Genomic DNA, 13,804 nt, shown 5'->3' on the forward strand with positions numbered 1-13,804 from the left:
AGGTAAGGTTTCCTTCTTTTTCACAGCCCCATAGAATTCCATTATATATATGTACCACAGCTTCTTAATCCACTCATCCACTGATGGATACTTGGGTTGTTTCCAGATCTTCGCTATTGTGAACAATGCTGCCAAAAACATAGGGGTGCATTTCTTTTTTTGAAACAGTGCTATGGTGTTCTTGGGGTATATTCCTAAAAGTGGGATAGCTGGTTCAAAAGGCAATTCGATTTCCAATTTTTTGAGGAATCTCCATACTGTTTTCCACAGTGGCTGCACCAGTCGGCATCCCACCAGTAGTCCATTGGGGTCCCTTTTTCTCCACATCCTCGCCAGCACTTATTCTGTGTTGTTTTGTTGATGAGCACCATTCTGAATGGTGTGAGGTGATATCTCATTGTGGTTTTAATTTCTCTAATGATTAGTGATGTTGAGCATTTTTTCATCTGCCTATTGGCCATCTGTGTGTCCTCTTTGGAGAAGGGTCTATTCATTTCTTTTGCCCATTTTTTTTATTGGATTGTTTATCTTCCTGGTATTGAGTTTACAATTTCTTTATAAATTTTAGTTATTAACCCCTTATCAGACATATTGTCGAATATGTTCTCCCATTCTGTAGTTTGTCTTTTTATTCTGTTCTGATTGTCTTAATTGCGGAAAAGCTATTCAGTTTTATATAGTACCATTTGTTTATCCTGTCTTTTATTTCATTTGCCTGTGGAGATAAATCGGCAAATATATTGCTGCGAGAGATGTCAGAGAGCTTACTGCCTATGTTTTCTTCTAAGATGATTATGGTTTAATGGCTTATATTTAAGTATTTTATCTGTTTTGTGTTTATTTTTGTGAATGCTGTAAGATGGTGTTCTAGTTTTGTTTTTTTGCAGATAGCTGTCCAATTTTCTCAACACCATTTGTTGAAGAACCATTTACACCATTGTATGCTCTTAACTTTTTTGTCAAATATCAGTTGTCCATAAAGGTCTGGGTTTATTTCTGGGTTCTCTGTTCTGTTCCATTGATCTATATGCCTATTCTTATGCCAGTACAAGGCTGTTTTGAGTACAATGGCCTTGTAGTATAGCTTGATATCAGGAAGTATGATACCTCCCACTTTATTCTTCCTTTTCAAGATTGCTGAGGCTATTTATGTTCTTTTTTGCTTCAATATAAATTTTTGGAATATGTGTTCTATATCTTTGAAATATGTCATTAGTATGTTAATTGGTATTGCATTGAATTTATAAATTGCTTTGGGTAATATAAATATTTTAATGATGTTTATTCTTTCTAACCATGAGCACAGTATATGCTTCCACTTGTTTTTTTTGTTTGTTTTTTTTTCCATTTTTCTGAAGCTGGAAACAGGGAGAGACAGTCAGACAGACTCCCGCATGCGCCTGACTGGGATCCACCCGGCACGCCCACCAGGGGCGACGCTCTGCCCACCAGGGGGCAATGCTCTGCCCATCCTGGGCGTCGCCATGTTGTGACCAGAGCCACTCTAGCGCCTGAGGCAGAGGCCACAGAGCCATCCCCAGCGCCCGGGCCATCCCCGCTCCAGTGGAGCCTTGGCTGCGGGAGAGGAAGAGAGAGACAGAGAGGAAAGCGCGGCGGAGGGGTGGAGAAGCAAATGGGCGCTTCTCCTGTGTGCCCTGGCCAGGAATCGAACCCGGGTCCTCCGCACGCTAGGCTGACGCTCTACCGCTGCTTCCACTTGTTTGTATCTTCCTTGATTTCTTTTATCAATGTTTTATTATTTTTTGAGTACAAGTCTTTAATGTCCTTGGTTAAATTTACTTCTAGGTACTTTATTTTTTTGGTTGCAGTAGTGAAGGGGATTGTCTCCTTAATTTCTATTCCTGACAATTTATTGTTGGTGTATAAAAATGCCTCTGATTTCTGAGTATTACTTTTATATCATGCCACTTTGCTGAATTCATTTATCAGGGCCAGTAGTTTTTTGACTGAGACTTTAGGGTTTTCTATATACAATATCATATCATCTGCAAATAATGATAGTTTTACTTCTTCTTTTCCAATTTGAATGCCTTTTATTTCTTCTTCTATTTGATTGCTGTGGCAAGGTCTTTCAGAACTATGTTGAATAAAAGTGGTGAAAGGAGGCACCCCAGCCTTGTTGCTGATCTTAAGGGGATTGCTTTTAATTTTTGTCCATGGAGTATGATGTTGGCTATTGGTTTGTCACAGATGGCCTTTATCATTTTGAAGGATGTTCCCTATATTTCCACTTTGCTGAGAGTTTTGATCATGAAAGGGTGCTGGATTTTATCAAATGCTTTTTCTGCATCTATTGAAATTATCATGTGGTTTTTCTCCTTCCTTTTGTTTATGTGATGAATCACATTGATTGATTTGCGAATATTGCACCAGCCTTGCCTTCCCAGAGTAAACCCCACTTGATCATGGTGTATGATTTTTTTTTTCATATATTGCTGGATCTGGTTTGCTAATATTTTGTTGAAGATTTTAGCATCTAAATTCATCAGGGATATAATTTTCTTTCTTTGTGTTGTTTTTGCCTGGTTTTGGCATCAGAATTATGCTTTCCTCATAAAAGGAGCTTGGAAGTCTTCCTTCCTCTTGAATTTTTTGAAATAGCTTGAGAAGGATAGGAGTTAGTTCTTTGGATATTTGGTAGAATTCACTTGTGAAGCCAAGGACTTTTCTTTGTTGGGAGTTTTTTGATAACTGTTTCAATCTCATTTGTTTTAGTTGGTCTGCTTAGGTTTTCTGATTCTTCCAGATTAATTTTTGGAAGTTTATATGTTTCAAGGAATTTTTCCATTTCATCTAGGTCAGTGTTTCCCAACCTTTTTTGTGCCATGCCCCACCTTAACCTTTTTAAAATTTTTATGTCCCCCCTATGTAACATACATAATTTTTAACATTAAAAAATTGATTTGTTCACTTAATAAACATAAATGATAGGTTCTAGGAAGAAATCACTATGAAATTGTTAACAAAACACAGTAAGTAAAATTTCAAAACATATAATGAAAAACAGAAACTTAAATTCCAAATAATTTTAATACAGATTTTTCTATATTAATTTATTATTTTAATTTAGTGTGATCCTTGCACTTGATGCTTGCTGCACAGAGATTTTATATTAGGTTCCAATTTGGTTAGGTTTAGTCTCAAGTCTCCACGTTGTGTTATATCCAGCCGATTTCTTTTTTTTACTAGTAAATCATTTACAGCACTAAATCCACATTCAGCTAAAAATGAAGATGGAAACGGTAGCAATAGTTTTCTTGCACATTTGGTTGAATTTGGGTATTTGATTTCTGTTTCCTCACAAAGCCATGCCATCGCTCCTTTGATATTAAATAAAGCTTTAACTGACTCATCATTTTGCAATTCTGCGAGTTCTTCTTGATACTGCATATTTGATATATCAGACAAATCCACTAACATTGGCTGAATCATCCATGTTGGGAAATCAATTTGTTTTTTGGGGTTTTTTTAATAAATTTTTATTAATGTTAATGGGATGACATTAATAATTCAGGGTACATATATTCAAAGAAAACATGTCTAGATTATCTTGTCATTAAATTATGTTGCATACCCCTCGCCCAGAGTCAGATTGTCCTCCATCACCCTCTATCTAGTTTTCTCTGTGCCCCTCCCCTTCCCCCTAACTCTCTCCCTCCCTCCCTCTTGCATCCTCCCTCCCCCCACCCCTGGTAACCACCACACTCTTGTCCATGTCTCTTAGTCTCGTTTTTATGTTCCACCAATGTATGGAATCATGTAGTTCTTGTTTTTTTCTGATTTACTTATTTCACTCCGTATAATGTTATCAACATCCCACCATTTTGCTGTAAATGATATAATGTCATCATTTCTTATGGCTGAGTAGTATTCCATAGTGTATATGTGCCACATCTTCTTTATCCAATCTTCTATTGAAGGGCTTTTTGGTTGTTTCCATGTCTTGGCCACTGTGAACAGTGCTGCTATGAACATGGGGCTACATGTGTCTTTACGTATCAATGATTCTGAGGTTTTGGGGTATATACCCAGTAGAAGGATTGCTGGGTCATAAGGTAGTTCTATTTGCAGTTTTTTGAGGAACCACCATACTTTCCTCCATAGTGGTTATACTACTTTACATTCCCACCAACAGTGTATGAGGGTTCCTTTTTCTCCACAGCCTCTCCAACATTTGTTATTACCCGTCTTGTTGATAATAGCTAATCTAACAGGGGTGAGGTGGTATCTCATTGTAGTTTTGATTTGCATTTCTCTGATAACTAATGAAGCTGAGCATCTTTTCATATATCTGTTGGCCATTTGTATCTCTTCCTGGGAGAAGTGTCTGTTCATGTCCTCTTCCCATTTCTTTATTGGATTGTTTGTTTATTTGTTGTTGACTTTTATGAGTTCTTTGTATATTTTGGATATTAGGCCCTTATCTGAGCTGTTGTTTGAAAATATCAGTTCCCATTTAGTTGGCTGTCTGTTTATTTTGATATCAGTTTCTCTTGCTGAGCAAAAACTTTTTATTCTGATGTAGTCCCATTCATTTATCTTTGCCTTCTCTTCTCTTGCCATTGGAGTCAAGTTCATAAAATGTTCTTTAAAATCCAGATCCATGAGTTTAGTACCTATGTCTTCTTCTATGTACTTTATTGTTTCAGATCTTATATTTAGGTCTTTGATCCATTTTGAATTAATTTTAGTACACGGGGACAGGCGGTAGTCGAGTTTCATTCTTTTGCATGTGGCTTTCCAGTTTTCCCAACACCATTTGTTGAAGAGGCTTTCTTTTCTCCATTTTGTGTTGTTGGCCCCTTTATCAAAGATTATTTGACCATATATATGTGGTTTTATTTCTGGGCTTTCTATTCTGTTCCATTGGTCTGAGTGTCTATTTTTCTGCCAATACCATGCAGTTTTTATTATTGTGGCCCTATAATATAGTTTAATGTCAGGTATTGTAATGCCCCCAGCTTCATTCTTTTTCCTTAGGATTGTTTTGGCTATTTGGGGTTTTTGTATAGTTTCATATAAATCTTATGATTTTTTGTTCCATTTCTTTAAAAAATGTCATAGGAATTTTGATGGGGATTGCATTAAATTTATATATTACTTTGGGTAATATGGATTTACTGTATTGGTTTATTGTTTCTAGTAATCTTTTTGTAGAGTCCTTTGGGTTTTCAATGTATGGGATCATATCATCAGCAAAAAGTGATACCTTTACTTCTTCTTTTCCGATATGGATGCCTTTTATTTCTTTGTCTTGTCTGATTGCTCTGGCCAGAACTTCTAGCACCACGTTAAATAAGAGTGGAGAGAGTGGACAACGCTGTCGTGTTCCTAATTTAAGGTAGAAAGTCCTCAGTTTTACACCATTTAATATGATGTTGGCTGATGGTTTATCATATATGGCCTTTATCATGTTGAGATATTTTCCTTCTATACCCATTTTGTTGAGAGTGTCAAACATAAAATTGTGTTGTATTTTATCGAAAGCCTTTTCTGCATCTATTGATAAGATCATGTGGTTTTTGTTCTTTGTTTTGTTGATATGGTGTATTACGTTAACCGTTTTATGTATGTTGAACCATCCTTGAGATTCTGGGATGAATCCCACTTGATCATGATGTATTATTTTTTTAATATGTTGTTATATTTGATTTTCCAGTATTTTGTTTAGTATTTTAGCATCTGTATTCATTAGAGATATTGGTCTGTAGTTTTCTTTCTTTGTGCCATCCTTGCCAGGTTTTGGTATGAGGGTTATGTTGGCCTCATAAAATGTGTTTGGAAATATTGCTTCTTCTTCAATTTTTTGGAAGACTTTGAGTAGAATAGGAACCAAGTCTTCTTTGAATGTTTGATAGAATTCACTAGTATAACCATCTGGGCCTGGACTTTTATTTTTGGGGAGGTTTTTAATAGTTTTTTCTATTTCCTCCCTGCTGATTGGTCTGTTTAGGCTTTCTGCTTCTTCATAACTCAGTTTAGGAAGGTTGTATTGTTCTAGGAATTTATCCATTTCTTCTAGATTGTTGTATTTGGAGGCATATAGTTTTTCATAGTATTCTACAATAATTCTTTGTATATCTACGATGTCTGTGGTGATCTCTCCTCTTTCATTTTGGATTTTATTTATTTGAGTCCTGTGTCTTTTTTCCTTGGTGAGTCTTGCCAAGGGTTTGTTGATTTTGTTGATCTTTTCAAAGAACCAGCTCCTTGTTTTATTGATTTTTTCTATAGTTTTTCTGTTCTCTATTTCGTTTATTTCTGCTCTGATTTTTATTATCTCCTTTCTTCGGCTGGTTTTGGGTTGTCTTTGTTCTTCTTTTTCTAGTTCCTTAAGGTGTGAAGTTAAGTGGTTTACTTGGGCTCTTTCTTGTTTGTTCATATAGGCCTGAAGTGATATGAACTTTCCTCTTATTACTGCTTTTGCTGCATCCCAGAGATTCTGATATGTCGTATTTTCATTTTCATTTGTCTGTATATATCTTTTGATCTCTGCGCTTATTTCTTCTTTGACCCATTCATTTTTTAGAAGTATGTTGTTTACTTTCCACAATTTTGTGGGTTTTTCCCCCTCTTTTTTTACAGTTGAATTCTAGTTTCAAGGCTTTATGATCAGAGAATATGCTTGGCACAATTTCAATTTTTCTAAATTTGCTGATATTGTCTTTGTGGCCCAACATATGGTCAATTCTTGAGAATGTTCCATGTACACTAGAGAAAAATGTATACTCTGTCGCTTTGGGATGAAGTGTCCTGTAGATGTCTATCATATCCAGGTGTTCTAGTATTTTGTTTAAGGCCACTATATCTTTATTGATTCTCTGTTTGGATGACCGATCTAGAGCCGTCAGCGGTGTATTGAGGTCTCCAAGTATGATTGTATTTTTGTCAGTTTTTGTTTTAAGGTCAATAAGTAGCTGTCTTATATATTTTGGTGCTCCTTGGTTTGGTGCATATATATTAAGGATTGTTATGTCTTCTTGATTCAGTGTCCCCTTAATCATTATGAAATGACCATTTTTGTCTCTGAGTACTTTTTCTGTCTTGTAGTCAGCATTATTAGATATGAGTATTGCTACACCTGCTTTTTTTTGGGTGTTGTTTGCTTGGAGTATTGTTTTCCAGCCTTTCACTTTGAATTTGTTTTTATCCTTGTTGCTTAGATGAGTTTCTTGTAGGCAGCATACAGTTGGATTTTCTTTTTTAATCCATTCTGCTACTCTGTGTCTTTTTATTGGTAAGTTTAATCCATTTACATTTAGTGTAATTATTGACACTTGTGGGTTCCCTATTGCCATTTTATAAATTGCTTTCTGTTAGTTTTGTATCTTGTTTGATTCTTCTCTTTTGTTTTTCTATCATTTGTTTTTGTTTGTTTGTATTCCATACTTCTTTCCTCTGTTGCTACCTTTTTTAAGTCAAGTGTTTTTGTGGTGGTTTTTTCAAGGGTGGTTACCATTAAGTAATGAAAAGGGTACCTACCATATTCATTGTAGTACCCTTTCTTATGAGTATTTCTGTGCTTCATCGTCCTTTGCTACTGTTAATCTTCATCCTTTCTCCCCTTTTTTTTTCTTTTGTTGTCACAGTTTAAGTTTGGTTTTATTGTTTTCTTGGTGGAGCTGTTACTTGTGGTGTTGTTTTCTTTTGTTCTTTGAATCTGGTTGGAAAACTCCCTTTAGTATTTCCCGGAGTGGGGGCTTTCTGATGATAAATTCTCTCATCTTTTCTGTATTTGTGAATATTTTTATATCTCCTTCATACTTGAAGGATAGCTTTGATGGGTATAGTATTCTTGGCTGAAAGTTCCTCTCTTTCAGGGCTTTAAATATTGAGGTCCACTCTCTTCTAGTTTGTAGAGTTTCTGCTGAGAAATCTGATGATAATCTAATAGGCCTTCCTTTATATGTTGTATTATTCTTTTCCCTGGCTGCCTTGAGAATTTTTTCTTTGTCATTGGTTTGTGTCATCTTCATTATGATGTGCCTTGGAGTGGGTTTGTTGTGGTTAAGAAAACTCGGTGTTCTGTTTGCTTCTTGAATTTGAGGCTTTAGTTCTTTCCACAGGCTTAGGAAGTTCTCATCTATTATTTGTTTGAGTATATTCTCCATTCCATTTTCTTTCTCTTCTCCCTCTGATATACCTATTATTCTTATGTTATTCTTTCTGATGGAGTCAGACAATTCCTGTAGGGCTTTCTCGTTTTTTATTATTTTTGAGTCTCTTTCTTCTTCTCTCTGTTGTGCCTCAAGTTGCTTGTCTTCTATTTCACTGATCCTGTCTTCTATCTGGGCTGTTCTATTAGCTAAGCTTGTTACCTTGTTTTTCAGCTCTTGAATTGAGTTTTTCATTTCTGTTTGATTTGTTTTTATAGTTTCAATTTCCTTCATAATATATTCTTTGTGATCGTTGAGTTGTTTTCTGATTTCCCTAAATTGCCTTTCTGTGTTTTCTTGTATATCTCTGAGTATTTTTAAGATTTCTATTTTAAATTCTCTGTCATTTGGCTCTAAGGCTTCCAATATATTAAATCTTTTCTCCATAGATTTTTCCACACCTATTTGTGTTACCTCTCTATCTTTTGTATCCATAATGTTCGATTTCCTTTTTCTTATTGGCATCTGAAGGTGGTCTTGTTGATAGTGTTAATTAGAATTAATAAAAAAGAAAAAGAAAAAAAAAAAGGAAAACACTCCACAAAAAAAGTAATAATTTATTATTTCCCCCTTTTTTCTTTCTTCTCTTCCCCTCCTCTCACCTCCTTAGGGAAATACCGTGATGACCTGTGAATTATATTATGCTAAATGGAACAAAAACTGCCTATAATGGAGGGCCTGATTTGGGGTGAAGAGTTCAAGGGGCAAAAAAGGGAGTAGGGACCTACTAAATACAAAAAAGAAAAAAAAAGTAGAAAATCTTAGACAAGCATAAAATGATTTGCTTGTAAGTGATGGTTGACTAAGAGATATAATGAGCGGGATAAGAGGGAAACAGAAAAAAGGAGAGGAAAAAAAATAATTAAAGAAGAAAAAAATAAAAATAAAAATAATAAGTAAAAATCTGTTGTATTAAGTGGAGCGAAGACTAAATACAATGGAGACTTTGGGTTGGGAGGAATGCTAGTGAGTTAAAAAGCAATGTAAAAAGTGCCCAAAATGCCACAAAAGCAAACAAATAAAGGAAAACCAAGAACAAAAGCAGAAGAAGAAAAAAAAGAACAAAAAAAACCCCAAAAAAACTTGAGTCCCAAATTAAATAATTTGTTTGTGATTGAGGCTTAAATGGGAGGAAAAGTAAAAGGAGAAAAGAAGAAATGAATATAAAGGAAAAAATAAGAAAAAGTGAGAAACGAAGGAAGAAAAAAAGGAAAGGAAAAAAACCCAAAAAAACAAAAGGGGAAAGAGTGAGAGTTAAGGGTTTTGGAGTGTAACCCTAAAGGAGAGTTAGGATGAAGAAAAGAAATAAATGTAACACTCATGGGTAGTGTAGTTCAAGAAAAGGGTAGCATAAGATGGGCAGGGAGTAGAAGGACCGAGGTGGAAGAAATATAAATAATAATAAAGGCAATAAGATAGAAGAAAGAAACAACAACAACAAAGAATTAGTGGAACAAGTTATAAAGTCTGTGGATTTTTCTTGATTTTGAGAGGTTAACTTCTTCCTTTTTCTTTTCTCTCCCTCTTCCTGGTTGGTGACTCTGTTCCCCAGGTTCTGCCCCTGTGTCACGCTTAGGTAGGAGTTTGCAGTTGATGGGATTCTATGGCAATGTCATATAATTGGCTTTAGTCTCACTGGTAGTCAAGGCTTGTTGGCATTTGCAGAGTCCAACAATGAGATAATTTGCTTTCCTGGAGTCTCTTTCCTAGTCTCCCCTTCTTGAATTAGCAGCCTGGTGATCCAGCTATGAGGTTGCCACTGCTTCTGTCTGGGGAGTAAGAGGCTCAAAGAGCTGGGAAATCCCCACTCTATCCTCACTCAGTGCAAGGCTCTGGGTAAGGCTCTGGCAGTCAGAGTCTCCAGCGTAATGAGGTGGGGCTGGGAGTCAATTGTTGTCAAGGTGACTGTTCAGCGCCTATCATTCAGTTGGACCACTCAACCCAGGCTTTCCACACTTGGTAGCCTGTTTTGGCTGGGAAGAAGAAGCACTAGTCACTGCTTGTTGTATAGATCTTAATATCTGCCAAGTCCCTCTTGTTAGGTATATCCCTGAATATGGAGGCTCTGTCAATCAGAAGTTGCCCCCACCCCTTTAGTGAAAGGCACTGAAAAATATCACGCCTCTTGTCTTGGATCGCTGAACTGGGAGAGATCTTATCAATTAGAGCCCCGTGGGTGCGTAGATTTCGTGGGTTAAGCTAATTTCAGTGATTGGATCCGCAGCTGTGCTCTAGAAAGTATTTCAGGCTGCCTGCGCACCCCTCCCCCCAATGCTTGATTGTTAGCTTGAATGGTTGGGTGAGGTGCCCTGCCCACGGAGAGAATCTCCTGACTAGGAAAGACAGTCTTGGCGCCCCTCCCGGACCGCAGCACGGGGCACGTGCGCGGTTTCTCGGCACGCCAGTGGCCGGGGTCTCTCCGGACCGCGGCACAAATCAATTTGTTTTAAATCAGAAAATCTTTCTTTTAAATCAGCCGATAGAATATTCAAATGATTGACAATAACAAGTAAAGCGGTATCAGTTACTTCATATTTTTGGAGCCAATGAAACTGTTTAAAGTTTTTGTTGTTAATATGTTTCTGACATAACTCAATATTGGTAATGAAACAAAATATCTTTGCTTTTGCATTGACAAGAGTTTTATTTGTTCCTTGAAGTTGCTTATTTAATATATTTAGTTTTTCAAAGATATTGGCTAAATAACTCACAAAATGCTTTACCATCTATTGTTAACAGATACTTTATTTCAGGTTTGTCACTTAAAAAATCACTGAGTATCAAACAGTTCCATAAATCTTTTCAAATAGTTTCCTTTAGATAGCCATCTTACTTCAGTATGAAGTGAAAGTCTCACATGGTCTTCATTTTGTTCTTCACAAAATAGCTTGAAAAGACGCTCACATTTGGCACTAGCTTTAATAGCATTAACACACCTTATTACTGTATGTAATACTTCATTCAGAACAGGCGAGATGTTTTTAGCTACCAAGTTTTCCCTATGAATAACACAATGCACAAGAATCATTTCTGGACTCGCATCTTTCATCAATTTTAAGCAGCCATTTTTCTTGCCCATCATATTGGGAGCATCATCTGCAGCACAAGATGTTATATTTTTCATTGGTATATCATTGACATCTAAGTAGTTTTTTAGCTTATTATATATATCTTTGGAGGTAGTGGTGCTTTCTAATCTTTTACAGAACATTTCTTCAGCAAAATGTCCTTTATCAATATATCTTATGTAAGTTATCAATACTGCCTCACTGTCTCTCAAAGTTGATTCATCCTTTTGCAAGGAGAATTTTCTTGTTTTCAGCTTTTCAATAAGTTGTTTTTCAATATCCTCACTCATTTCGTCTATTCTTCTGCTAACAGTATTGTCACTGAGTGGCATAGCTTTTACATCTTTGTCATCTTTTTCAAGAACCGTTTTAAGAAATGCTGATATTGACGGTTTTATTAAATTCTCTCCTATAGTGTGATTTTCTCCAGTTTTAGCGTTGAATAAAGAAATTTGATAACTAGCTTCCAGAATACGATTATTGAAGTATGAGTAGTAAATAGAGACTTTAATGTTGTTCTTTTTTCAAAATTTTTCTTTAAAGTTTTAAAGTAACTCAAATCTGAATTAATATGAGCACTATGTTTCGCCTTCAAATGCACTTCAAGACGACCTCGTTTCATTGATTAGTTTGTCAAGCATTGCTGGCATAAAAGACAAAAAGGAATCCGCTCATCGTGAACAGCGGGTATGAACCCAAATTTTAAATATTCCTCCGAATATTGAAGAGTTTTTTTCTTGCTTGCACCACTCATTTTACTATGGGCTATAAGAAATAAAAATAAGATCAATTAAAAACTAATATTAAAATATGTGTTAAAATATATTCAATGTGACATAGAGTAAATGTATACTAAAAATTCATATTTATTTAAATGTATATAACACATTTACTACAATACCACTGCAAATCAAAAGGTATCTATATTTTTTCCACTTGACAAAATTTTCTGGAAAGTTATGCTTCTAAAATTAAAATTGTTGTGCATGCACTATTATAGCCCCAATAATATTCATAAAATATTAGTGCTTTCTAGCCCTGATACAAGAAGTACTTAATACAGAGTTTAATATTGATAAAAATAAAATCAAATACTTTCCAATTATATCTATACTATATATATGTATATTTATTAAATCAACGAGCTTTTACAACAGTTTTGACTGACACTTATTTCAAATTAACACCAACTGAATGATGTGAAACACTACAGAAGTTGCAATGGGCCAATTAGGTGAGAATAACTGTGTTGTTTAGCGAGTTTTTAAAACATCCGGGGTTCCCCGCGGCAGATGGCATGCTCCGCGGTGAACCCAGGATGAAGTTTACTTGACGACGCCAATCACCCAGTTGATATTTTGGTCTCATCAAACAAAATTATACTTAATAATTATTTACCGCAATTATTTAAGAATTGCATTTTTTATTAAATTTGGCACCGATATCTAGGATTGCATTTAAATGGTCTGGGGCAAAAGAGTTAAAGTCGTGTCGAGTCCATTTTCAAATTGCCCCCCTTAACTATCGAATTGCCCCCCTGTGGGGCATGGGCCCCACGTTGGGAAACACCGGTCTAGGTTGTCTAATTCTTTGGCATACACTTCTTCATAGTATTTTCTTACAATATTTTGTATTTCTGTTGTGTTAGTTGTTATTTCTCCACTCTCATTTCTAATTTTATTTATTTGAGTCCTCTCTCTCTTTTTTTTTTTTTTTTTTTTGGTTAGTCTAGTTAAAGGTTCATCGACCTTGTTTACTTTTTCAAAGAGCCGGCTCCTTTTTTCATTGATCCTCTGTATTGTTTCTTTACCTGCTATGTCATTTATTTTTGCTCTGATTTTTATTATTTTCTTCCTTCTACTACCTCTGGGCTTTACTTGCTGTTCTTTTTCCAGTTTTTTTAAGTGCAGGGTTAAGTTGTTTATTTGAGCTTTTTCTAGCTTCTTGAGGTATGCCTATAATGCAATGAACTTCCCTCTCAGGACTGCTTTTACTGTGTCTCATAAATTTTGAGTTGTATGTTCATTTTCATTTGTTTCAAAGATATTTTTAATTTCTTCCTTAATCTCATTGTTAACTCATTCATTATTTAATAACATGCTATTTAGTTTCCAAGTGTTTGAGTATTTTTCAGTTTTTCTGGTGTAGTTGATTTCTAGTTTCATGCCATTGTGATCAGAGAAAATGCTTCATATAATTTCAATCTTCTTATATTTGTTGAGACCGCTTTTGTGCCTTAACATGTGGTCTATCCTAGCGAATGTACCATGAAGAATTAAATAGAATGTATATTCTGCTGCTTTAGGGTGAAAGGTTCTGAAGATATCTATTAAATCGAGTTGATCTAGTGTGTCCTTTAAATCTGCTGTTTCTTTGTTAATTTTCTTTCTTGAGGATCTATCTAGTTATGTTAATGAGGTATTGAAATCCCCTACTATTATAGTATTGCTGTTGATCTCATCCTTTATATTCATCAAAGTCTGCTTTATATGTTTAGGTGCTCCTATGTTAGGTGCGTAGATAATTATAATGGTTATATCTTCCTGTTACCTTGCCCTG

This window comes from Saccopteryx bilineata, chromosome 7 (genome assembly GCF_036850765.1).
Source record: "Saccopteryx bilineata isolate mSacBil1 chromosome 7, mSacBil1_pri_phased_curated, whole genome shotgun sequence".
Classification (NCBI taxonomy): domain Eukaryota; kingdom Metazoa; phylum Chordata; class Mammalia; order Chiroptera; family Emballonuridae; genus Saccopteryx; species Saccopteryx bilineata.